Source organism: Anser cygnoides, chromosome 2 (assembly GCF_040182565.1).
Source record: "Anser cygnoides isolate HZ-2024a breed goose chromosome 2, Taihu_goose_T2T_genome, whole genome shotgun sequence".
NCBI lineage: Eukaryota > Metazoa > Chordata > Aves > Anseriformes > Anatidae > Anser > Anser cygnoides.
The window spans coordinates 90085981-90112049 of NC_089874.1; the positions used below are offsets into that span (position 1 = coordinate 90085981).

Genomic DNA, 26069 nt, shown 5'->3' on the forward strand with positions numbered 1-26069 from the left:
GTTTTGTTTGAAAGCATCAATTTGATGTTCAAAAGAAGGCAGACTAACTCACATGGAAATACAGCATTAAGAATTAAGGAATTGCTGCAAGCAAAGCAAAATCATGACAAGCCATTAAACCCAGGGCACACCCACTTCTTGAAAACTGTGGGCTGTTATGACACTAAAAGAGTAAAATAGAATTAGAAAAAGTACAAGGGAGAGGAATTCCTAAAGCAGAAATCAACACATGAATCTTTCAGCTTGGAGAAAAAGAGAAAAGACAACTAAGGGAGAAGAGAACAGATAACATCTCGTCAGTTATAAATGGCACGGGCAAAGTGCCCAGAGAATTGACTATTCCCTCTCAAAAGTCAGAGGTAAGTAAGAGATCTAAAGTGGTGAAGAAGTAGATAAGAAACATGACTTCTGAAAAATCGTTTTGACGGGATGATCATACCCATGTGTTAAAATAATTTAGGCTAAGCACTACAGAAAGCTCGTCAAGGGATAGCGACTACACTAATGTAGATGCATAGTCCAGAGAACCTTGTTGTGGATTACTATGAAGCAAAAGGGTCTGAAAGCCAAGAAAAAAACTCTTCTCAGGTTTTCCACCTAAGCAGCTGCTACTGACAGCCCAAGGACACACAAAATTGTTCTTGGTTAACGTGTGATCTGGTGCTCTACAGCTTCACCCATCGAGATAAACAGCCAAAACTATGCCCACTCTTACACAGGTTACTTCCCTTCTTGGAGAGCTTTCCCAAAGGAGCCCTATAACAATTCCGTTTTCAAACAAAGAAACCAAGACAGACAGAAAGATTTGAGGGCACCAAGCACAGGCACCAGCAGAAGGCAGGTTTCTGAGCCAAGAGCTCTCCAACTCAGGACCTCGCTATTCCCAGCACCCCTGTGCTTGAGGTCACGTCCCCCCATCACAGACCACAGGACAAAGGACTGCTTGCCCCTCAGACAGACTCATTAACAGAGTACTTCCACATGAACTTACTGATGATTCAATTAACGCTGTCAGCTCTTTTTTTAACTTAATATTCCGAGCTATGAATTGCAGGAGCTAGACGTGAACCTCACCACTATCATGACAGAGAGCTGGAGGGACCACCACCACATCACAGAGGTCAAGAAGTGCAGCCTCAGCACCACCACACTGTGTCCTCCAGAAGATACCACACCAGATTTGCACCTTTATTTAAGGGATTTGCACCTTTAACAATTTGGCACAGGCTTAAAAACCGCAGTTGCTAGGCATCCTCCATATAGCATTTACTTTTAACAGCAAGTCCTGCAGACTGCTGCAGTATGCAGAAGGTAGAATACATATAGCTCGTGAGTTGACAAGCACATGCCTAAAAGCTAGCTCTACACAATTCAAAACACGAACTTCTTCACTGGGGTATCTCTCCCCCACGATTTCTGTGGGAATTTACTGCACCTGGGATGTGCCATGTTTCAGCATTGATTATAAAAGGTGCTATTTTCATACCAGGCATCTAGAGAGACTCTTCCTTTACATTTCAGGCCAGGACATAAGAAAATCTAAGTCTAGGATTTGAAAGAACATGAAAAAACCTGCAAAAGACAGGTGAAGTCCTCCTGAAATCACAACACAAGTCCAACACTGCACTGAAAGCAGTTAAGAGTCGGCAGTCGAATAAGGCCTCAAACTCTTCTTTTATCAGCTTTTTCTTTTGAATAAAACAAAAAAATGACTTCCAAAATAGCACGAGAGTCACAACACCAAAAAGATTCTGGCTTTTTCATGTTCCCAAAATAGCTTGCTAGAAAGATATCTACAAAAATAGACGTTCTAGGTGCGTTCAGCTTTCATCTCGAGCATCATCACAATTCTATCCAACACGGCATTTGCATAAGGGTACATCAAGTGCTACCTCATCCACAGCCCTGTTTTGACAAGGAGCTGAGAACTGGGACCGAATGCAACTGATGGCTTCAAAGCACTTCAGTACCAGAGGATTCAGGTGCAGGAGTACGCATGTTCCCTCCCCACCGCCCCATGCACAAATGAAGTCAGATTCCTATAACTTGTCTCGCTGAAGTCTGATCTAAGAGAAGGTGGCAGTAAGCAGCATCACCAAAAGCAAAACCATCTTGGAGAAACTGCTGATGTGTAAAATAATGTTTTGTTTCAGATGCTTAAACGTGCGAGTTATTTATTTTCACTGTACTTCTTGATGGGGGAAAGCAAGCAGCAGCAGCACGTTTCAGGAACCATGCTCCCTTCTCCTCTGTCCCTCGTAGGCAAAGCAGGGGAAGAAGACGAGTCCCTCTGCTCTTCATGTCAGCCGGGTCCCTCTGCTCTTCATCTCATCCTCAGCACTTCCTCCCATTACCCTTCTGCAGGGGAGGGCAAGGCTTGCTAGCTGCGCTGGAGAGGGCACGGCGCTGCCACTCTCACCTCCCACACCCTGCCTTCTAGGAATTTCCCGTGTGGCTGCTGCAGGATTAGGAGCCACAATGCTATTAAACAGTGCATTATCAAAATCTGAAGAAAAGTACACAAAGTATCGCTGAAGAGAAGGATTTTTATTTTTTTTTAAACCTCTGGAAAAGCATCTGAGGAACACATGGAGGAAGCAGTGTGAAAACTGGCAACTTCGCAAGCAAAACAGTAGGGTTTACTTGCACGTTGCACTCTGCCTACTACTTTAGATTACTGATTGCAGAGCAACAAGTTATTCTCTCCCTAATTGGGTCCCAGTCTAAAATAGTCCTGTTATTTTTAGTATAGTACTTAAGTATCTGAACCGTGGCCTGTACTGCAAAAGCTGGCATGTGTCCCTGGCCATACCAGAAATTCCGATATTAAACAAGAACACACATGCCACATATCTAGGCCAACTTTTTCTTCTTCGTTGTCTTTAGTGGGCGACTTTAAAGACTTTAAATGCTAACAGCAGGCCAAAAATGGCACAGGCTTATTCGCTAATGCTGCATTTAAAGCCTCTCTACCAGCTACTGTGTGACAGAGGAATCAACGCAGCAAGAAAAGAGCACAGAGCTGGATGGTGGTGGTGGAGGGCTTGATAACATTGATTAATTTTTTAAAAAAGTCAATTTGCTCTTAGCAGGATAAGGTATAGATAGAAAATGAAAACAGGAGCATTTCACTTCTGTTTTGCTTATTACAAGTCTGCACAAGTTCTGAGGCACTGGAAGAGAGGAGAAACCATAAATGTATGCTGCAACTCACCCCTCTTCTGTTCCCTTCCATACAGCACATATAGTATTGGTAAGTTTCAACTATAAAAGAAACAAAAGGCCTGTGTTAAACCTGTTTACACACACACAGGAGGATAATTATGTAAGCTGTGTCTAACAAACAATATGCTACTGCAGAAGAAGCAAGAGAAGATCAAAGCAAGACTTGCTTGTGTTTCCAAGTCAGTCGTCCCACTTTCCATCAGAAGGGTGACAACTGTCCTGCAACGTGATAATTCTGGGGCACAAAGAGCAGAATAAGATCTGAAATAGCCTCAGGCTGTTCCAATGAAGAATATACCTGCCTCATGAGCTTACTGCCTCTTAGCTTGGGCTATCACTGTAAATTCATTTTTGTTAGACAAGGAAGAACAGGTTTCCATGAGGAATTCACTCTGCCCTTTTATCGTGCATTTTGGAGAAAGGAAGTCAACTCCCTGGAAGAACTTTCAAGAGAAGATCCTAACGTGAAAGGAGACTGCCAGCCAACGAAGATTTGTTAGTGTCTATTACCACTAGACCATCTGTTCTTGAAACTGTACGTTCCTTTTCTGAAGGCTTCTTATTTTATGAACAGTTTTATTATTGTTCACTGTCTCCACTCCATAAGCATCCCCTTATCCAACATGTTTCTAGATCTGGTTATGACACATGACCAAACCTCTAGTTAATCGTATGATTATCTAGTCATTTGGGGTTCATCGGTATACTTAAGTACTTTCCATTTTAAACAATTCTAGTCTTAGACAGCAGCAGAAGCACCACATATAAAACCTTATAAAGCTTCTGAATTATGGCTGAGCTGATCAGAGGCACCAAATAAATGATGTTCTCAAACCCAAATTTGACAAAAACCAGCTAATATGAAGATTCAACCTTTAGGCATTCGCCCATTAACCTTTTCAATGGGCTGATTCTGGATGAAGGAACTCGCCTTTGTATTTTAAGACAGCTTTCTGCCATCGATTGCTTGCTTCCTTATCTCCAGTTTTTAATTGGCTTCCAGTTAATCCTCAGATCCTAGACGTCTAAGTTTTGTTGTTGCCTGTACATGGCCAAAAGCAAGCAACAGTTAGTTGTTCTCCCCCACCAGCTACACAGGTCATACCAAGTCCCTTCACCTGCACTACAGTGCAGCACTGAAAAGAGCAATAGCCTGAAGACAGTTATTGCAATACCAAAATTAGTGAAGGTGAAACAAGAGACATTAAAAAGCTAAATAAATAAAAAAGACTCAATTCTACAGCAATAAAATAATGATCAAGGAGGTTAGACCGCTCACCACTTTCTCCAGAAAGCTACAAACAAGAAGGCCAAGACCAACAAACAAAAACGCTAATACTGGTGATGTTACCAAGGAAAAAAATAAAACAGATCCAATACTTCGTAGATAAAAATATTCTCTCAAATTAGCTGGTTTTGATTAAATTCAGTCATGAACACATTGATCTGTTTGGGTTTCTCTTTAAGCTTTAAACCATTAGCAACTATTTTTCAGAGTCCATAGAGGATTGATGAGGTAACAGAGGCTGGAGAAGGACAAACTATGATATCTTGAAGAAGTGGGAGCTGAAAGGAGTGGAAAGAAGAACCTAAAGAATGATAATTGTTGCTTATTTGCACTAGGATTGCTGTTAAACCCAACTGTTAGCACTAAGAAGAAAATAAGAGATCAGAATCAACAAAAACTGATTGTTAATGGGTAAGCCAGGTCAAACCAACTCAACTTCCAACTATGGCAGAACAGTATTTCAGGAAGACAGAAAACAGAGACAAAGAAACTTGAAATTCGCAAAAACACGTCAAAAGATGCAATCCACATCTTTATGAAAAGTCAGAAAAACTTTGCCATATAGTAAACAATGAAAATGACCATCTTATGGTAGATTGGAAAGGGACTGGTAACTGTATGTACTTACTCGCTCAATGGAAAGACTCACAAAATAGTCTTGACATGCCGAATAACCTCTGCAGAGACCTGCCCTGCTCCCACACTACTCTAATACTAACACTGTAGATAACGAAGAAAATGACACTCATTAAACTCAGGGAAGCTGCTAATTTAGAAGAAACTGCCAGCTTGCTGGAAGACTGAATTCAAAGTAAGTTTTACAAACTGGAAAATTCTCTGTTGAGAAAAAGGCAAATACCATACCGGAATGTATAGAGGAACATATGTGAGAGGCATGAAGTAACAGTTCTGTTCTACTCATAGCCGATAAAGCTTCCAGCATGATGCTGTATCCAGTTTTCAGCAAATTTCAAAAAAAGATCAACTGGAAAGACTCCAAGCAAAAGCAATAGGAACATCACAGAATTAGAAAAACATGACATCTGGGAGAAAAAAAAAAAAAAAAAAGAAGAATGAACCAGAGTTCTGGAGTTTAGCCAAAGAGAAAGTAAGGGTCAAGATGATATCCTTCAAACATATAAACGCCTGCTGCAAAGAAATAGGAAAGAGTTCTCTATGTCCACAGCTTTCAGAACAAGAAACAGAAAACAGAAAAAGCAACAAAGAAGATTTAGGGAAACATCACTGGGTGGAGTGGCAGTGAGGGTGTGGTGTGAGGGTATTGAGGAAAGAGGAAAGAAAAACACCAAATCAAAATTGCTAAAAGGAAAAAACCAATGAGTCAACAGACAGACTGTCTGGAGAGTATGTGGAGTTTCCCTATCACTGTCACCAAACTGTCCAAAAAAAAAAAAAAAAAAACCAAAAAAACCCACCACAGCTATACTTCAGCTTTTCATTGACTAGTTGACCTCTCTAAAATCTCCTCTCCAGATCTAGGACTGTGCTGTGCAAGAAATAAGCTTAAAACCAATATGTTGCATCTCTTTCTTATAAGGACATTATCCAAAAATGAGAATGCCAACAAGGTGCATGCCAGCTGCAACTTTCCAAACTGAAATACCTTCAAAGAAAGCCAATCCACTGCAAACTGCGTGTGTTAAAATATCTTTTCTAGAAGTCTAACCGATGTACTTGCCTCTTGACACAAGGACCCAGCTATGTCCCAACACTACAAACAAACCAGAAGCTGACAACAAAGAGGCGTGCGGCCAACAGCCCCCCAGAGAGAACAGCATCGGGAATTTTACTCTTGAGTCTCTGTTCTGTGTCCTCCAGAGTAGAAACACCACTTTGCCTCCACTGCCCTGAACGTTTTTTATAAGCTTAGCCACAATCTATGAGCTGCAGATCAAAATCATGAGGTTTCACTGGCTGTCAGGTTTTTGACGGGTACAAAGAGTGGTGAAATTTCTTCTTCCAGAGGAGTGTGGAAAAAGATTATCTATATATGGCTACTACAGCACAATTAACTGAAGTTAGCACTGCAAGATGCAACCCTACCACTCTGCAGCTTGGCATTAACACTTAGCAAGCGGGTCTGAAGGTTAGGAAAAGAAGAAAAACCCACACCTCGGTCTTTTCAGTGTTTTTTGCTCATGAATCGTGAGCACTGAGCTGTACCCATCAGCATATACCAAACCACATTTATATTTGTTCTATGTAAATCCCTGGGGAATATTTAGGGAAAACAAACTCTGATTAGACATAGCTGCAAGCACTATCATCTTACCCAGCCAATTTTCTCTCCCCAGCTCCCCCCACATACACCACAGCTTGCCTTCCACCATTTACAGCAATGGAAGTAGCCTGGGACGTGCATTTTACAAATCTCCCAAATCCGCTACTCCTGGGTACAAGACTCTGCTTAGACTTTAACCATGCAACTGGAAGATATTTAAGGAAGCCACAGAGGCTTAAGGGTGGCTTTGGAATTGCATTTGCTTTATATCATACAGCGTCAAAAATAAAGTTATTTGCCATTCTTTCTTGAGTACAGCAGAGAAAGATGCTGATTCAGGGAAAAAAAGTTAAGGCTGTTTAATGCAGTTTTTCTTAGATCCACCAACCTGATCTAACCGCTTCTTGTTTTAAGAAATAGGGATTTATGTAAATATCACAGCAACAGCAAGGAGGATCTGCAAGTTGAGATCAGGTTTCTATGCACAGGAGGGGCCCGCTGTGGATTTACCAGATTAGCACCAGTGCTAACCCTCACTATCAGGAACGACTCCCCACTCCCTGCTTTGCATCTTCACGACTGCCGATACCAGGATCTTGGAGTCCTAGGTTGACAGTCTGCAAAGCCAAATTATCAGTCCTTCCTAAAGACGGACAGGGCTGGGGGAAAAGAAAATAAAAAAGTCATCAATAGGTGTAGACATTTTAAGTCAAGATAGCTGAGCAGCCATTGCCATTTCATAGAGTTTATAGGTGCCATCGCTTGCATTCAGACCAGAAGCATTTTTCCTTAGCCACCTCACTGTGTGGTAAACCCTGAGATTCTTGGCTGTCCGAATTGCCACCAGACCACAGGACATGGCAAATAAACATCTACTCAAAAGTGACACTTGTGGTTTAGAGCAGGACTGAAGTCAGGCCAAATTTTAGATGTGAATTAGCTACCTGTATCGCAAGTGGGATGTTTACCACACATTGTGGTATAAATACTCAGATCTCTGCTGCTTTTTTTCTTCTTCCTAACACTTCCTCCACATTTGAAAAGGCAATCATCATCTCAGAGAATTTAATTTCCACAAGCTGGGATGTAGAAGAAAGTGCAGAGCAATGCAGTGATCACACTGGTAAAGCACTGCTCCCTGAAACACAGAACCCCAGCAAGGGCTCCAAGAAAGAGGGCAGCTTTACTCTGAAGAGATGATCAGTTCTTGGCATTGTCACAGCCATGGTCTAGCCACCCCGTGAGCTAAGACTCTCCCCCATCCCAGCTCCCATACACCACATCATCTTTACCCGAGGGCTGGGGGGAGAAGCCTGCTTTACCCTCTCTCTGTCCCTCCGTCACACTGGAACTACCTACATAACCATGGGTATCAGTCTGATTCCTTCTCCTCTCACATTGCTGAGAAATGGGTGCACTGGAAAAGTCAAGTCAATTAACAAGCTTGAAGCTGTGTCAATATTGCCTTCATGCCTTCTTTCCTAGGCTCTCAACATGTCTCCCAAACACTCTCCATTAGAGTAGCTTTCTCTCCTCCTCTCCCTGTCTGCTGCTGCAAGCTAGCATTGTATCTATTTCTTCTTTTGCAGTAAGAATGACAGTAAAATGCCAGGAAACATTTCTAGTTGATGTTCATTTACATCCAAAAAAACACAGTGAATTTATATCCTTAATTATATTTCACATCTTTAGCCTCTATTCAGTTTTTCCTCCCTAACAACAAGATGGCTCAATCCTTTCTTATTAGATTCCTTGGTGGGGGCAAGGATACTTTGCAGCGCTTTCTGCTGGAAGATGGCATTGCAGTTCAAAGCTTTCTTGGTTAGGTCAGTTTTAGGAGATAGCTGCTTTGGCTTATACAAATCTGGTTATTTCTTCGTTGTCCAGACAAGGCTTTAGCTTTTTACTGCCATGCTACAAAATCATCCTCATGACAAAAAACACTTGCAATCTATGCTGCACAAAGGCAGCTATAGACTCTTCTAATTAAAGTGGCAGAAAGTCATTAAGATTCATTTAAGCTAGCTAGGGTATTTGGTTAATTTTAAACTAGTGGATTTCAGAGGCAGCACCTCAGGTGCAAGTCCTGAAGTCCATTGTATTTCTAGGAACTTCATTCTGTGTTGTAATGGTACCAGGTAGCATAAGTTACCTAGTCACACCAGCAGTTTTTAAAAAGGACACCAGAAGACTGGAAAGAAAGAAACTGAAGTTCTCTCCTCCAAACCCCCGGACGCCACACATGGTTGCAGCACTGTAAGGCTCCCAAGGTATCACAGAGCCTGACGGACCCCAAAGCCTTGCTTAAAAACCATCTCGGATTCATAGTCGGACACAGACGAGTTCTGTGCAAACAGCGCTACTGAAAGGCTTCCACATAAGGTCCCAGCAGTGCCAACAAAGCGTCCAATGAGTGTGGGATGTGGACAGTTTTAGTCTTAAGGAACCGCAGGAGATATGCTCCATGAAGCGGCCGCATAATAAAATACAGTCGGAGTACTACTCCACTTCCTAATCCAGTAAACTTCAATTGAAACCATGCTGATGATGCACTAAACCTGACTTGCACAGATGGATGTTTATGACGCTAGGAGAAGCAATGCATTCTTCCTTTATCCTTTTCCCTTGTGTTCCCACCTTCAACACTACATCAATCGTGGGCTCTATCTACAGATTAGTTCTAAAGCCTTCACCAAACTCCAGTGCACCACTGAGCTACTTCAATGTTCATTAAAGAGCATTGCTCCTCCATGAACAAGTCTCCGATATCCATAAAATATCCCAGAAGCTCTGTACTTTCTGTACAGAGAATCTATATTCTCTACCATAAAAACTTGCTTTGACTTTTTGACTTAGTGTCAGCACAGCACACTAACATAGTGCAAAACACAAGTGGAAAACTGCTCTTACTGCAAGATCCTTTCTTTTTTTAGCACACCTATTGCCTTTTCAAGACAGCATAAACTTGCCTGGATTCAGTGAGAACTACTGGAGATGAGCTCTGTTTTGCCTTCAAGAGGGACTGATGCGGGAAGAGATTATTAATCTTTCAGACATTTCCTCTTCTACTTCACAACATCGCTGCTTACCACCAACTCCAGCTCACTGCAGTTAGTCACCACTGGGGACTTCTGGCAGCTCTCCCAAGGCAGAGATGCGCATACCCCACCCAGCCCTGGACCTCCAGAGAGAAATGGGGTGTTTGGGTAGCAGGGAGGGGGGACAGCATGGCCACAGGGCTGCCGAGAGCATGACAGGGACATTGCTGAAGAACTGCTTGGAGGCAGCCCTGGCTGAAGGACGGGAGGGGGAACAGAGAAAGCTGCTTTGAGAACCTCCCCTCTTTCCACACGGCAAGCCAGGATTTCAAAGAGTTTGCAAGCTCCTTACACAAAGCACACATTCTTTGTCTGGCCTCAGACAATTAGGGCTGCAGACTCAGAGGATACTCACACGAAGAGGTGAAGTAAGCGCAGCTACTGGATGAAAGCATCGCTGCCCACACAGAGCAATGATTTATGGCTCAACCATAGGTTTAGGTAAAAATTCACTCTGACCACACCGCTTGAACACAGATCTGTACTCAAACATTGACTTTAGACAAGCCACAGTAAAAAAAAAATAGAGGAAAGTCCCATGGATGCTTCTCTCTGGCTGGGTAAGTCCTCCCGCTGAATCACTGCCAAAGTCATTATAGAAATGACACTGCTGAAGTCAAGCAGACAAGTTGGCTACATCTCCGTTGAGAAGAGGAAGGAACCTGGCGTTTGTATGCAGCCATGTCAGTGTGCCCATAAGACTACTTCTGTCATTCGTGACTTCCTTCATCTCCATAGCCCAAAATCCGAATACAGCGATACGAAGGGATTGAAGCATTATGAGCAGCATTTGTTATAAAACCTGACCTTCACTCAGTAGCTGGTAAGCTAGTATAGAGCATTCAGGATACAAGGGGTGGCAAAAACATTGAATATGCATTTTTCACTCTCCAAATGACTTTGCAAAAAGACAAAACATGATCTTAGACTGACGCAGACCCTTGTGATGAAGGCTCAAATCAGATTTCCTCCTCAGAGCATCCAGGAGTTTTCATTCAACAGCATAGGTACCTAGCCTGAAAGACTGAGCCAGTCAAGTAGCTCAACATTTTCGGGGTTAAACTTATAGCAAATGCCAGATACGTTTCTGAAGAGAAACAACATTTACCACTGTGCAATCAAGAAGCTAAGAACCCAAATTCCTGCTCTTCACAAATTCTGCTCAGCAAAACAAAACAAAGCCATGATCTGTCACCCTCCACCAAAAATGATCCCATATTTACAAAGTAACCAAAGATGATTCTTCACTTTTACCACAGGCAAGAATAGTAACTGAAATTACTAAAGAAGCATCTTATTTTGCTGTTCCTTTGTGGGTTTTCTTTTTCATGCTAAAACATATTAGCTTTAGCAAGGCTGAGAAACTTGCAGCCTATCAAAGGCATCTCCTCAAGAGTTGCAGGAGTTTATGAGCAAGATCTGCTCAACAACCAAAACCATTTCCTAGTAGACAAAAGCGGTCATCTCTAATACCTTTATCTGACTTTTGCTGTAGAGACCCCTTTCCATAGGAGCTGAGTGGCTGAACCAGCTCGCAGGCAACCCTGGGACTGTGAAACTCCAGAACAGTGAAGATGTTACAGGAAAAAAAACATTTTGGCCAGTGACCCTGAAACAAGCACGTTTTACCACAATGGGCAATTCAATCCAATCTGCAACGTTCCTCATAGCATTGAGGTAAGTATGAACAGCTATTACGCTCAGTATTTCTCATAATATGAATGATGATGGATTTATTACCAGTTACTTCCTCAGTGTTTCTGATTTATGATGATCATATAATAAGATACAGCCACACATTACTTGCATAATCTTCCGAAACTGCGGATGTGCTATTTTTCTTTTTCAAACGTACAAAGCAATAGTAACATTTGTATTATGGCTGAGTTGCTCAACCAAAAATCCCCACCTAGCACTGACACATTTCACGTTCATTTTAAGAAAGCAAAATGCATGTCAGTTTTCTAAAAAAGACCGAAATTAAGACACTGTCACTCAGATCCACATTTCAGGGCTGTATGCAGATCAGACACATAAGGTTAACTCAAGTTCTTTTCTCTAAACCCACACACACTGAAAATAAATAAAAAAAAGACTCCCTTCCATAGGTACCCCTTGCAAATTCAGCCAGCCTCTGGAGATGCTGCAGAAAGCCAGATCTAGTCAGCAGTTTGTTTGCTTGCATAGCTCTGTAACATTTGTTGAGATTCACAGGGGGTAGAAAAAAAACACAAACCTATATTGGGCCTTCAAAAAAAAAAATCAGAAGGCTTCCCTGGCTGAGCTGGCTCAGCAGCAAGTCAAATTCTGAATACCAAAAGAAAAGGAGACCCATTCTTCTATTTTATATTTCCCATTTCTTCCCTTCCTTTTCTTGGAAGGACATCTCTTTGGCTGCCCCACTGCATAATTCCAAAAGCTGATCCCATTCTCTAATGCAGAAGAAAACCAATTCACGAAAAAAACAAGCATGCAGAGCAGCTCTCTACCTGGTTTGGGAGTCAGCCATGAGAGCGCATAGCGAATGAGCAAGATGGCACAAGATAAGAGATGTGTTCTGGCAAAAGCGACATCATCTTTCAGTGAGCTCTTCGCATTCCTCACACCTTTTGCCTCTTTTCCAGGGGAAAAGCTTCTTCAACCTTTTCACATCTGCAGATTTTTCACAACAGAAATTTGCATTTCAGCGCTCTAAAAAAGGATAAAAATGACTTGGATCACTTCTGGCTGCGCACTAGCTCCATGAAGCTGTGCTGAGAGCTGCCAAATTGACCTGATAGGTTACTTCACGTTATCTAAAGAATGTCATCTTAGCTCATCTTATTTTAAATGAGATAGACCTGGGGAGCAAACCTTGTAAGAGCTGAACTGCTGGACATTCAGAGGTCAAGAAGTTCTCAGAGAAGAACACAAGCAAATCTGAAAGTCAGTTTGTCAGAGCACCAAACTCCTTCCTTTGCTTTGCTTTTCAACATCACCCATTTTGCAAACACCCATGAGAACTTCCCCAACTGCTGGGAACCAGAGTTGAACCACTTGCAAGTAAAACAGGATAACTCATATGTTTACTACAATTAGCTAAGGTTAAGAGGCTAAGACTAGCAAAGCATCTTGCAATGGCATTCTCTAACCATGACAGTATCAGCAGGACTTTTTTTTTTTTTTAAAAAAAGGTTACCTGATGATAACTGAAAGTGCTATCACACACCTGAACTCAGCCTGTCACGCACAGCATCAGCTGAAACATCCTTTGCAACACTCCTCTGACTTTCCAATTTTTCCAATTGTTAAAAATGTCATCCACCTTCGCTAGCAAGGAACTCCACCGAGATTTTTTCCTGACCTTTTTAATGTCATCTCTAGAACAAAAAAACGCACATTAAATACAAAACAAGCCTCAGCACACACTGGAGATGCTAGCAACCCAAAGAGCATTTGCACTCCTTGCAGTTCACCTCATAGCCTCCTTGTTCCACTCCCATTAAGTCTTTTCAAAAAGAAAACCAATGTCTCCCTCTGAAGAGCGTCATGACTATGGATAATGCTATAATATCCTACCAATTAATAATATCAAAAGCTATCAGTTTATGAAAGTCACATATAATCTGTGATTCTATTTTGATCAGTCATAGAGAATAATACGCTATTTTGATCGCTTACCCCTTATAGAGCCTTCACTAAGAACCATCGCTTAAAAACTGAAGCTAGGTATCTAGCAGCCAGGACAAAACAAACAAACAGAAAACACACACACACACACTTTCAGCCTAAACTTTTTGGAGTTCAGGATTCAAGGATGATACACTTCATCACAAAAGAAAACAAAGCCAAGACTTAAAGCTGATGAGCTTTTTCATAAATTGTTAAAAACACACACGTTGTGTGTCTAGAGTATGGATCTTGACATTGAATCTGCCTCCAGCGTAAAATTTAGTGGCAAGTAGTATTCTATTCTTACAATTATCCTGCACAGATGCTTTCCTCTGGGAAACTGTTTACTACACTCCTCACTGTGACCAAGTACAGTAACTGGAACATCACAGTTAAAGTAAGACAAGAAAAATAAAGCAACCTGACCCACTGCAAAAGTGTTTGCTGGCACTTGAGCCTTTGTTCTGTAAAATATCAAGGCTTGAATTCTGACATAATCCCCTGACATCTTGGATGATGTCAGCACAAGCAGCTATTAGAATGAAGAATGATCACCCACAAGACATTAATTCGGGAATAATCAATGGCCTTGTAATACATATTCCTCCCTTAACATTCTCCTAAATGGACTTAAATACATTTGAGCCAGAAGGGAAAGCAGGCCTTTTAAGAAAGCCTTTGGCACAAACATAAAATACCACAAGCTTCTGAATTTTTAGCTTCTCAGGCTCCCTGAAGCTTGTGCTTTGATAGAATAAAAGCTACTTATTCCTTTTCAAGGATGTTCAGAGCTTTTAGCAATACACTAAGCAAGACCAACCTGTAGACTTAATACTTCCCCCAGTCCTTCTCTCTTCCCCCTTCCCAAATTCCCATTTAAGGGGAACCTTCTCCTATCTAAATCTCTGCCTTGTAGTTTGGCATAGATGAACAAACGTCATGGGGTAAAAGGAAACAAGAAAGGTCGTGCCCCACTCCATTTACTCCCCCACGTTTATTTTGACTCTTGAAAACTTCTAGTGCAGTCCCTTTTAACATGTAACTATATTGTCCTACTGTCTTCTATTAAAGTTGAGATCTGGGAAAGTTTTCTAACAGTTTTTCCTCTAGAAAAGGATCCAAATCCCTGCTGCCAGTTAGTTCTGAAATCTGAAGCACTCTACAAACACATGATGCACATAGATATATAGCCCAGTTGCAACTCCCTGATCAGGAATATGTTTAAGGGTCCATCTGTTCTGTAACAGAACCATCCACAGTGAAGCAAATTCAGGTAACATTGCAAGAATTCTGTTCCCCGTTGTTTCAAAACGGACACTAGCACTTGAAGATGACCTAGAAAAAAAAAAAAGAGCTTTGAAAGCTTACTCTGTGCTACGAACCAACAAAATGAGTTGTGATAAAGCTGCAGCCACTTGATCAAGTCATCAGAAACACAGAATTTAGATCCCAGGCATTGAAAGGAGTCTCCAAGTGGTCATCAAGTGCTAACCTCCACCATGAAGTCTCTATGGACTTTCAGATTCTCCCTGCTTATTGATTTTCTCATCAGGGATACATAATAGAAGAATGATAGTGGTGTCATGGAGTATTATCCACCCTTACTTATCTGCAGCCTTCAGCATCCACAGGCTCAGGCTTCACAGCAACCATTCATTTTCTCCAATCTAGCTACTAACACAAACTCTGCAGCAGTAAGCATGCAGGAAGCATAGGAACTGCGCTCTGAATTTACTTTATGAACAAACGTAGAAATCCCTACTACCCCTCAGGAGAAGAGCTCCTTCCCACTCTGCTATAGGTTTACTCAAACTGGATGGCATGGCATTTCCTCTAGGGTTCGCCTGAGAGGAAAGTCATTTCCTATTTTTGTCCTGTTGAGAACCAGAAGAAGCTGGCATTGGTCAAGTCTGGGAAGAATCAGATGCCGATTTGCTAGTGGTTTAACCAAACATATGTTTACAATTACTCCATTCATCATGACCTGCCTGTGTAAAACTGCCTTTTTGGAATTTGCCCATGTTCATTGGCTTTGGCCTCTGAAAAAAGCTGAAACAGACTCACTAAGAAATACACTCTTAAATTGACCACCAAGACCGTCCAATAGTTAATATTCTAATCATTAGCACAACTGTTGGGCATTAAGATCAATGTATCAGCTATACTTGTTGCTGTTGGCCTACAGGCAACAGCTTAGCAGCAGGAGGGTTAGATAATGGGAAAACCATTTGCAGTCTTCCCCTGGAGTCCAGCACAAGAATATAGCAGAAATAGGACACTGCATTTCTTTCTCAGATACTCTATAATATCAGCCCACAAAAACAGAACACAGACAGTCACAGTGTTCCCCGTAAACTTGTCTAAGGCACTCATCACCTCTGCATACACGGACCACAACTATCAGCATAGTCCCAAAGCATCAAGGATGTAATCACTTGCCAGAAATGACTTAAAGGTTTCTGAAAGGCTTGGGGAAGGAAGAAGTCCCTCACGTTAATTTACTGTATTACTTGCAGTTCAGTTTTTATTATTTGACTTGCTGCTTTCAAATGTGTTGCTAGAAGGTTGAGGGAGGTGATCCTTCTCTACTCAGCTCTAAGGCCACATCTAGAGTGCTGGGTACAGGTCTGGTTTCCCCAGTACAAGAGAGACAAAGGACATACTGGAGCACCTTTGATATGAGAAAAGGCTGAGAGACCTGGGGCTGTTCAACCTGGAGAAGAGAAGGCTCAAGGCAGATCTTACCAATGTGTATGAACACCTGTCAAAACAAAGAAGAGGAGGCAGACTCTTCAAGGAATGAAGAAGAGTCACTCTTCTCAGCAGTGACCACTGACAGGACAAGAGGCAATGGGAACAAGTTAACTTACATGAAATTCTACCTCAACACGAGAAAACATTTTTCTACAGTGAGGGTAATCAAACACTGGAAGAGGTTGTCCAGAGAAGACGTGGAGTCTCCATCTGTGGAGCTACTAAAAACACAACTGTTCATAGTCCTACTCTACCTGACCCTGCTTGAGCAGGAGGGTTGGACTAGATGATCTCAAGAGGTCCTTTTTAACCTCAACGATTCTGGGAAATCAGATGGAGGAAAAAAAAAATATATGAGCATTTTTTCCAGTTCAGTTTGAGACCATGTCTTTTCCCACTTTGTCCTTCCCTGCTTCACACTTTTTTTTTTCCAGATAGAATAAATAAGATTTCTCTCAAGGTGTGAGGCATATTGGCTTGGACTCCTAAGCCGTGGAGTTGTGTTCATAGCTTCCTGTAGAAACTCATATCATTAGGCATCCACAGTGCAAATCCATGCTACTGGATAAGGTCTCCTGCTCTGCTACAAAGACCACTCATTTAGAACAACCAGTCTTTATGATGGTCAGGTTTCGATTTAGCCATTCAGGAATGGCAATATGCATCTCACCACGGATAGCTAACTGGGATGCAATCAGTAAGTTTTATTAGAAGTTCTCTTGGCTTATAACGGAACATTAATACTGTTTTGAAGAACTCATGTGATTCATCCTACCTACACTTTTCTTCAATTCACACATAAGTCTCTGGGCCTTTCCAGTATGAGTTGTTTACTTGTAAAAACCTCAAGAACACACTCAACCTGCTTTCTCCTAACAAGGAATGACTCACCCAGTGCTCTACACCTCATGCTGTAGTAAGAGCATCTTCCAACAAGTTTTCAAGTTCACTGGCTCTTCACCATTAAACAGAAATCACAAAATTGTAGAATGGTTTGGGTTGGAGGAGATCTTTAAAGATCATCTAGTCCAAGTCCCTTGCCATGGGCAGGGACACCTTCCACTAGATCACATTGCTCAAAGCCACATCCAACCTGACCTCAAGCACTAACAGGGAAGGGGCATCCACAACCTGAACAACCTGTTCCAGTGCCTCACCACCCTCACAGTCCCTCCTCATCTTTCTTATAAGCTCCCTTTAAGTATTGAAGGTCTTCTGGGAGCCTTGACAGCAACTTGAATATGAGTCAACAGTGTGCCCTGGCAGCCAGGAGGGCCAACCATACCCTGCGGTGCATCAGACAAAGCATGGCTAGTTGGTTGAAGGAAGGGATTGTCCTGCTCTGCTCTGTGCTGCTGCAGCCTCACCTTGAGTACTGTGTGCAGTTCTGGGCACCACAGTATGAGAAGGACATAACACTATTTGAGAATATCCAAAGAAGGGCTACAAAAATGGTGAAGGCTGTAGAGGGCAAGATGTTTGAGGAGCAGCTGAGGTGCCTTGGTTTGTTCAGCCCCGAGCAGAGCAGGCCGAGGGGAGGCCTCATGGCGGCCTGCAGCTCCCTCACGAGGGGAGCGGAGGGGCAGGCGCTGAGCTCTGCTCTCTGGGGACAGCGACAGGACCCGAGGGAACGGCATGGAGCTGGGACACAGGGGAGGGTCAGGGTGGGGGTTAGGGAAAGGTTCTGCACCCAGAGGGTGGTCGGGCACTGGGACGGGCTCCACAGGGATGCACCAAGCCTGATGGAGTTCAAGAAGCAGTTGGACAACACTCTTATACATATGGTTTGATTTTTGGGTATTGCTGTGTGGAGCCAGTTGTACTCAATTATCCTTTTTTAGTTTAAAGGACTATTGACTCTAAACTTAAAAAGATTTAGATTACATATAGGGAAAAAATTCTTCATGAGGTTGGTGAAGCATTGAAACAGGTTGCTCATAGAAGTTGTAGATGCTCCATCCCTGGAAATGTTCAAGGCCAGGCTGGATGGGGCTTTGAGCAACATGGTGTAGTGGAAGGTGTCCCTGGTCATGGCAGGGGGTTGGAATTTGGTGATCTTTAAGGTCTCTTCCAATCCAAACCATTCTGTCACTCTATGATTCTATGATCCTCGTGGTTCCATTCCAATTCAGGATATTCAAAAATACTTCTCTTCTCCAGGCTAAACAATCCCAGCTCCCTCAGCTATTCCTCACAGGAGAGGTGCTTCAGCCCTCTGATCATTTTTGTAGCACTCCTCTAGACCCAGTCTAACAGGTCCACGTCTTTCTTGTGCTGGGGCACTAGAGTTGAACGCAGTACTCCAGGTGGGGTCCCACAAGAGTGGAGTAGAGGTGGGTGGAAAAAAATGTACCTGCTGGCCACACTTCATTATATGCAGCCCAGGATACAATTGGCTTTCTGGGCAGCAAGCACACACTGCCAGCTCACATTTATTATTTTTCACCAATATCCCCAAGTCCTTCTCTACTTGGCTGCTCTCCACCCTTTCAACCCCAAACCTGTACAGATAACAGGGATTGCCCTGACCCAGCTGCAGCACCTTGCACTTGGCCATGTTGAATTTCATGAGCTTCACATGGAAGTTGCTGTCCTTCCCTGCTACAGACATCAGGGAAGACAGAACAGTTCACAGGGGCACTACTCTAAATAAGGGTTTGAATTTGCAGTTTTCCATCCTGGTAGCTGCATACATTTGGGCTGCGTGAGCTGATCCATCCTAGGAAAGCAAAGAGGGAAATGAGTTTTCCAGCAATGGGTGCACATCAGTGTGAATGTGAAGCTCTCTTAAAAGGAAAATTTCAAGATAACTTGGCAGTGGTAAAATCTCACTTCATGAATCCTTTAAGCTTCAGTGCTCTTGTGTACATCCTGAGTCCAAAAGCTACTAGAAACCACAACCACCACCACTTCCAAATGAATGTACTTCTATGAAACATGTAGCACCTGTCCGTCTCTCACATCAGCTATCTGCTAAGGAGACAGTGCCCAAGGGAACAAAGCACGCCAGGAAAGGGTTTGTATGGTATATACAACCAGATCTCAAAGTCAGGGTATTTTGGTTATTTCCATCATTGAAGAGATTAACAGTCTGCTCGTAGACAGGATGCATCACCCTGATTAACAACTTTCTTTTATGCAGTCCTCATAGTGGATCCTGGCTTCCTTGGATAGTTCTCCCCACATCCACAACACAAGACAGGAGTCACACTCAGCTAGTAGAACTGTTGTCAGAAAAGATCATCCAATTCAACAGATTGCAGAACAGGAAAGACCTGGCACAGGATGAGTTCAGAAGTACACAGCTCAACAAGTATAAGGAAAGAAAGGCAGGGATACGACATCTGTATACTTGGTAATTTATTTTTCATAACAACCACAGGTTTGGGAGAACAATGATGGGAAACAAGACTACTTTGCCACATCTAAGTTTAGGTGAAGTCTTATCCTGACCAGCAGGCAGTACAAGGATAAATAAAGTTCAATGCTCATGAAAGGATTCATAAAGAAGATATCGGAGGTTCACCTTTTTAGAAAAGGATCTCCATTCCCAGATTTCCCTAGCCGAAGAGTTGCAACCAATATGTTTTGGACATGTCCAGGAGCAGATCTAGGTTCCAAGAAAAACAATCCTTACTTCATAGCCTGCTTTCCTACTGAAGGAGACTTAGGCAGTCACCCTGTAACCAAGCCATTTGGCAAATGTCACACAAGCCTGACAGAGGCAGTGGTCTCAGGAGTTACCTTCCCTGTTTGTGAAAGCAGTGGGCTTGGTGGATACACACAAGGAATGCTGCACTGTGAATCTGCACCAATGTCTGCACCAATTTATAAATGCTGCCGACAAAAATGGTTTAGTCAGAGCTGACAGCATATTCAACAAAGGAAATGAATCATAAGACAAACCCAAAGAAAAGTAGGCTTCCTTAGTCCTAGTGTTCACATAAATGTGGGCTTAAAATGAAGAAAAGCACTTCCCTTGTCCCACTAATAAGTTCACATAGAGGTTTAGAATAAAAAGGCCCAGGAACTCAGCAGGACTGCCACAGCCCATTCAGGTCCAGAAGCCATTCCCAATAGTTTTTGCTTGAAACCAACCCAAGCAAATCTCAGGCTTCGACAGCATACAAAGTAGAAACTGGCAAGTTTTTTGCACCACAGCGCTTGCTGTAGCCACCGAAATTCGTGCCTGAGCAAATACTTCAGTGCATCCTAAAAATGCATACCACTGGTCATCCAAAGGCAACCCCTAAACCTCCCCCCAAGCTTCCAGCACTACCCCGCCTGTAAAGATGGGCTCGAGCCCCCCCCCGACACCCCACCTCCCGCAAGAGAGCTCAGCTGGTCTAAGGAAGAGTTCTGCCTACAAATCTGTCCTCGTTTGGCATATCACTGTAAGCCTCTACACCCGACGTGGATGGGGCTATGACAGAAGGGAGAAGAGGCGTGACAGCACGGTCCCACCCGGTGTGACACTACTCGGGAGCCCCCTGCCACAGCTAAGCACGCAGGGGAAAGCTGCCTGTGCCTCGCAGTCTAGAAGGACATCTGCTAGTTTGGTACTGTCAGAAAACAAATTCCCAGTGCAATACTCTTCTGCTGCTGGCAGAAATGGCACATGACCCAGCTATGCCTTTTCTCTGCCAGCTGGGAACTCCCCGCGTTGGAAGAATCCCTTTGCCAGAGAGATCCAGATACTTTTAGCCCATTTACACCCAGCGAGACGCTGAGAACACAACCAGAGATTTCTAAAAACCTTTGTGACAATTCTTGCTGGAGTCTTTTAAGTACTTGCAAGATTGAGGGCTGCAAACATTTTTTCTCATTCACAGAGCACACGGTATAGTCTTAAGCAGAACTGAAATGCAGAGATCCATTTCACATTTAGGCAGTACTTTTGGACTACATAATAAAAATCTATAGAAATACACTACTGAAATCCAGGTGTGGCCATATCTGAGGATGAAAGCCAACTCTCACAGCAGTAAGGGAGGAGATATTTTGATTAACAAAACCAAGGAAAGCCATGGAAGTATGACAAGATCTTTAATATGTAGCCAGGGCAAACAAGACCTACTTTAAGAACAAATAAAGTCCAAGTGAAGAAAATAAATCAGAGAATAACATGGTAAAATGATCACCGGAGGCAAGCGTCAGGGTCTGCTGCTCTGTCAATTACTGCTTAGAATAAGGCTACCAAACATTGCTCTTCAGGCTTTATTGTTTGCATCGTGCAGAATTTGAAAGAGTTCTGGCAAAAGCAAGCCCAAACAGCCTTGATACCAGCGTAAGACTGCACAGAGATAGCCGGAGGAGTACAGCTCTTGAAGAGCCCTCCCTCTTCTGCTTTGCTGTTAGGTAAGCCCTCCAGAAAGAGGAGCGCTGCCTGCACCAAGCATCCCGCTGACCCCCGGCACCCCTCCCCTGCCCCAGAACCATCACGAAGCAAAGCCAGAGCTGTCACTTAAAGTTTCCAGCATATTTCCTTTTTCCAAGCAGGTTTTCTAACCTCCATATGCTTTTTTTTTTTTTTTTCAACCTGTCCTCATAACTCACTCCTTTTAATCCTAGGATTAGCCTTGTTGCCCTTCTCCGTACCTTTTCTAGTGCATTAAGTACAACTAGCCTCTAGATGCAGGAACAGATTGACTTGAAGCGTTAAGGCATCATTGCGATACATCCTACAAAGCCTTCGTTAAGGTGAGTAACTGCTCAGCACCTTTATGTAGCAACACAATCTATCTTAACGTGGTAGCTACCCACATCCCTTACACCCACCTCTCACCACTTAAGCGCGGGTTGTTCCCCCCCCCCACCACCATCCCAAATTCACTCTTTCTTTTGCGAAGGGAAAAGTAAACCACATTCTTAGGTCTGTTTTAGAAAACCCAATCAATGCTGCTTTGACATACCAGCAACACATGTTCCCGTTTCGACAAATAGGAACATTTTCGGCAGACCACCACTTCAGATGGAGTGGGGCTCCAGGCTGCTGAATCAGCACTTTCCATGCTGCTGGCAATACAGAGCTATGCAAGGCTTCAAAGGAGAGCAGGGGGGGGGGAAATAAGGGGGGGGGGGGGGGGGGGGCACCTAAGCAGCAGAAGTGGGCAAGAGGATTTCGCAGGAGTTCATCTGCCAAAGCAATTAACTGCAAACTGTTCTTACGGAGGAGATACCCCGGCGTGGGTCCCGGCTCGCAGCCACACGAGTGGAGAGCGGTGAGTGTGAAGCTTTGGCCCCAAAACGGGGAAGCGAGGACCCCCCCCCCGACCCCAAACCCTGCCGGGGGGACACCCGGCACTCCCAAGGAGCCCACGGGGGGCAGGCAAGGAGCCGATGACGAGGGCACGGGGCTCCCAGCTGCCGCCACGGCTTTGCAAACCATGGGAGCAGGAAGGTGGCAGCACCCCGGGGTGGCACTTCTGCGGGGTGCCCAGCGGGGATCCCTCCCCCGGGGAGAAAAAAAAAAAAAAAAGGAAAATAGGGGAAGGGGGAGGAGAAGGAGAAGCGGAGAAGGGGGTGAAGCGACTTTTAGCAGCACGGCCAACAGCCGGCGGGGCAGAGCAGGTCCTCAGCCCACCTCCCGCCGGGGGGCAGCAGGGGAAGGAGCCAAGGGGCCGCGGGCACCGCCGGGCACCCCCGGCCCGGCCCCGAGGGCTGCCCGCGGGCACGGGGCTCGGCGGCCCCAGGAAAAGGAAGTTTGCTCCCCTCCTCCTCCTCCTCCTGCTGCTTTCCCCGGCCTCCGCCACCGAGGAGCCGGCGCCGCCTCCCGGCCCCCCCCCCCCCCCCCCCGGCCCCCCGTCGCCCCCCGACCCCTTACCTGCAGCGCGGCCGGCCGGCACCCCGCCCGCCGCGACCCCGCCGAGTTTCGGGGCGGAGGGAAAGGGGTCGGGAGCGGGGGTGGGAAGGCGAGCTCTCAGAGCCGGGCGCCTCCAAAAAAAAGAAAAAAAAAAAAAACTAATAATGATAAAATAAAAATTTCGGAACAACAACAACAAAAAATTAAGATGTTTATATATATGTATATATATATAAAATTAAAAACACACCCAGCGCGCACGGGGACGGCTGCGCCTCCGCAAGGCGGCCCCGGGCTGCGGGAGGGACCTGCGGGGAAAACTTCTGCCCGCCCGCTCCTGCTGCTGCTCCTCCTGCTGCCGCCGCTGCTGCTGCTGCTGCTCCTGCCGCCGGCTCCCGGTGCTAACGGCGCCCCGCCGCCGCCGCGCTCCCGCCCCGCGCCCAGCTGACTCCGGCCGGCCCCGCCCCGCTCCCGCCCCCGGCCCCGCCGCACGCAGCCGCAGCCCCGGCCCCGGCCCCGGCCCTGGCCCGGTGCGGGAAGGGGGCGGCCGGTGGTGGTGGAGGGGTGGGAGCGGGAGGGCTCCGCTGCAGCACCCCGGGGTGGGGGGGATCGGGGCTCTCTGCCCTGTGAGGGAAGTGAGGCGGCAGGTTGTCCCGCCGCGTGTTGTTTTTTTTTTTGGGGGGGGGGGGGGGAGGGGGGGGGTCCTGAGGGAAAAGAAGCCATAAAGTGCCCGGGGATGTCTGCAGGTGGTGAGGTTGGTGCGTGTTTTTTTTTTTTTTTTCCTTGGACCGCACCTGCACACCCTGCTCCGGGTTTTTTACCCCTACGAACTATGCCGGCAGCCCAAGGGACGCGTGCCTCGGTGTGCGCCAGACTGCGGAAAGCACTTCTTAGTGTTGCAAAACACCCAAAACACCCCAAACACCCTCGTCTCCCCAGTCCCCACACCCCCACCAGCGCTCCCGCAGACTGCTGCAGCTTCTGGCAGTGGGACCTTTGGTGTTTCACTCCAGAGCTTTGCCGCAGCAGTCCTGCTTGTGAGTAACTTGCAAGTAACTCGGACGGAGAGAAAGCTCCGTGTGAGGAGTGACGTTGGTTACTGCCCTCGGAGCTACCATTTTACAGCCCTATAGGCTTCAACACGACCTGTGGCACTCGGGCAGCAGGGGGATATTCGTCTGCCAGGCGCAGAAGCACCTCTTGTAAGAAGTGGCCGGTGCTATAAAAGGAAACCGAGTCCAAGGAGAAGCAAACCTCCGTACTTTTCCTCCAAAGACAGATGCACGCAGTCTAATAGCAGCGCTGGGGCCAGACTCTCCAGCCGAACATATTCTGAAATGTAACATGATACCTTCCTCGCTCTCCTTTCTTCCTCCGTGGCTCTTCTTTGCTGTATTTAAGGGAATGTTTTTGCTATCAGCCTGCTCTCCCGCATTTTCCACCCTGCTCAGATCGACCTCTCTTCTCACCGCCCATTCTCCCTGTTCGACTCCTCAGATGACCTCCCTGTTCCTCACGCACATCACCTCCACCTTGCGGGCGCGTGTGCCGCCCTGCTGCGGGCTGCCTGGCCGGCCTCTGGCCTTCCCCCTCTCACGGCCAACCTCCGGCTTCCCCCCGGCACCACTCTCCCCTCGGCCGTCTCCCTCCTCTTCACGCAGCACTGAGGGCTGCTCTTCAGCCTGTCAGCACTGCTACCGCCTGTCCCATCCTGACCCAGGTCACCTCAGGCATCCCACCGCCGCATCGGCCTGCCCTGACTTTCCGCTGGCCGTTGTTTGCCGCCGATTAAATTGGGGTTTTGGGAGTGCTGGGAAGCGTTCTTGTAAGAGGTCAGTGGGCAATGTCACGGTCCCAGAGGCCAGAGCCCTCTTCCCCTTCAATAGATGGCCAGGCCAGGTTTCTGTGGCAGGGTGGGTGTTGGCTCCCCACGACTGCTCTTTGAGCCGTCCTGCTCCATCCTCAGAGTGCTGGTGCCTCACCAGAGGATAAAAGCTGCCCGCTGTCCCCCTAGCAAAAAGCTGAAGCCCGGGTTTCTGTCTGGTGGGAAGGTGAAGGTAGATGGCGTCCGATTTCTGCCCAAGATCCCCCTGGAGATGAAGAGGCACCTACTGCCCATCAGATACTAGGGCTGGTGTGCCTGGCATCACAGCCTCATGTGCTCACATAAGAAGCAACCTGCACGTATAGAGCACATGTGATTTGCTCTATTTTGCATGACACATACACAAACCCTCTGTGATTTGAGCGGGGTTGTGCAGTAGATGTCCCTAAGACCGGTTCCTACTTCTTCTATGGAGCCCGCTGCCTGGACATGGCCAAAGACTTCAGCACCCGCCTATGCTACATATTGTTTAATGCTATTTGCCCTGGCACATTCTTTGGCCGTGTAGCGGCACGGTTATACTTTGTCATCTGTAGTATTTCCACCTCGGAAGATCAGCTTACAGCCCGGCGTTACAGGGTATCCTCAAAAAGGGAGAAGTGAAAGGGGAGACGTTATCTATCGTGACCAGTGCTGCAGAGTCCGTCAGGCACCACCAGCACTGCGTTGCAGGAATTCCTGGCTTCCGAAACACGCCGCTTCTTCCCCCAAAAGTTCTGATACCTCGGCCCGACAGATACTTCATATATTTAACCTTAAAACTGGAGACCACCCTTAGAAATGTGATGCTCTACATCCAATGCCGAAGCGAAACTGGAAGGGTAAAGCTCATGTATTTTTGAACCATCCCACAGGCAGCCACCTGGCGGTCTTCCAGCATGCTCTTTCTTTAAGCGTGCTCACTGTTTCTCTATATGAGACTGCTGATCCATCAGTTAATCATATTGAGTAAGTACCTAAAATTAACTTTTAAATTATTAATGCATGAGAACATATCCGTTTGCCATGTACGTTATTTTAAAGGATCACAGTGTGTACACTGAGTGCCATTAGCGTTACATTTTGAAGACAGTAAATTGACTTGTATGGAAATCAGAATAGTTGATGGATTCCTCTACCAGTGC

At 45.3% G+C, this 26069-nt stretch overlaps 1 protein-coding gene across 7 annotated transcripts in view; it reads right to left on the reverse strand.

Moving 5' to 3' along the window:
• Window positions 1-23489, reverse strand: part of GRB10 (growth factor receptor bound protein 10) — a 151379-nt gene extending 127890 nt beyond the window's left edge. For 2 of the 7 annotated variants that reach the window (XR_010829538.1, XM_066992592.1), the window contains exons 1-2: window positions 23311-23449; window positions 23082-23191 (exon numbers count right to left, since the gene is read on the reverse strand). The gene's annotated coding sequence lies outside the window, so the exon portion shown is untranslated. Of the gene's footprint in view, window positions 1-3214; window positions 3265-23081; window positions 23209-23310 lie in introns of those variants that run through there. The other 5 variants (XM_066992595.1, XM_066992596.1, XM_066992597.1 and 2 more) reach the window with 5 other exon arrangements.
• Window positions 23490-26069: the final 2580 nt, after the last annotated feature.